Consider the following 1,640-nt stretch of genomic DNA (forward strand, 5'->3'; position numbering starts at 1 on the left):
AGCATATGTAAAAAAAAAATATATATATATATATATATATATATATATATATATAAAAAAGCAGTTGCTGAGGACAACAATGAAATGGTCAGTATAAAAACATATTTCACCAACCTGCTGGGGGAAAAAAATAACTTGAAGGCTTATATGTTGGTTTGTAGGTTGTGTAGCTGGTCTCCCAGCCTGGTTTAATGATTTAATGGGTTTTTGGATTCTTTTTAGCTAGTTTTTAGCAAGTATATAAGCTGGGATCAGATATGTGACCAGCTAAACACCAGTTTGGGCAGACTGGGAGACCAGACAGACCAGCTTAAACCAGTTAAGTCCAGCAAAGCAAATTAGTATAAACTGTTTTTATATATATATATATATAGGGAGCTGTTAAAAGAGAGGGAGAGAGAGAATAGTTAGGAGATGTTTTTTATGTTGTCATGGAACTGGAATGTTCCTGAAGCATGGATGTGATGCCAATGCCATTTGTAGCGATACAGGTATTTGGTTTGATGGATTTGTTTGCCACTTCACAAGACATTGTTTGACCAACTGGAGTTGTATGGATTACTTGTGTATTGTTGTGATGTGATTTTATCAGCTCTTTGGACTCTTTCTGACGGCACCCATTCACTGAAGAGGATCCATTGGTGAGCAAGTGATGTAATGCTACATTTCTTCAAATATGCTCCAAAGAAAAAAAAAACATCTACATCTTGGATGGCCTCACCATAATAACAGTTCCACCAGTGAAGAAGTTCACCCCCAAAATCCACTGACATATTTGTTTAGAACTGTTTTCGTTTGTAAACGGTGCTTGATCTGTCTATATTTCTCTCCTGATTCATATAAGACAACTTTTTCAGTGGACCCAGACATTAATGGATTGACTGGAGTCATGTGGATTACTTATGGATTATTGTGATGTTTTTATCAGCCGTCTGGAAACTCATTCTGATGGCACCCATTCACTGCAGAGGATCCATTAGTGAGCAAGTGATGTAATGCTAAATTTATCCAAATATGTTCTGAAGATAAATAAAATAATCTACATATTGTTGGCCTGAGGGTGAGAAATATATTTATTATACAGTTTGGCTTTAAAGTGTTATATTTCTTTACAAGTGTATGTGTGCACATGCATGTTGGTTTGCACTCTGAAATGTCCTTGGCATTTACTCTCTCTCTCTCTCTCTCTCCTGGTGTCTTTGAATCAGCAGGGATGAGGCCTTGGGTCTCTCACGTGACTGTGCCGCAGGACAGAGCCAGAGGTGGAAGCCAGCCTGTCTGGACAGTGGCTGAAATCTGATGACAGCCACTGAGAGCAGGTGCTGCCAAACGCCGGCTCGCTGCCGAGACGAGGTCAAACAGGACTCGTTACGTGTTGCTTGTATCCCGCCTTACGTTCCTCAGATCTGACGAGACAAGCATCCAGGCACAGCTCATTAGACTGCAGGATAGAGAGAGTGAGTTCCCATCCGCTCCCATTCGGCCTCTAAAAACAGTGAGCCAGTGTGCTTAATGGACTCTGTGTAATAGCTGCAGGGCTGAAGCACACTACTGTAGATTGCACAGATCTATTTTCATTTTTAGCAGTTTTAGCAAATGGCACTGACATCTCAGTGCTTGTGTGGTGCAACTGCTTGCTT

Source organism: Sinocyclocheilus rhinocerous, unplaced genomic scaffold (assembly GCF_001515625.1).
Source record: "Sinocyclocheilus rhinocerous isolate Xijiao unplaced genomic scaffold, SAMN03320098_v1.1 scaffold637, whole genome shotgun sequence".
Classification (NCBI taxonomy): domain Eukaryota; kingdom Metazoa; phylum Chordata; class Actinopteri; order Cypriniformes; family Cyprinidae; genus Sinocyclocheilus; species Sinocyclocheilus rhinocerous.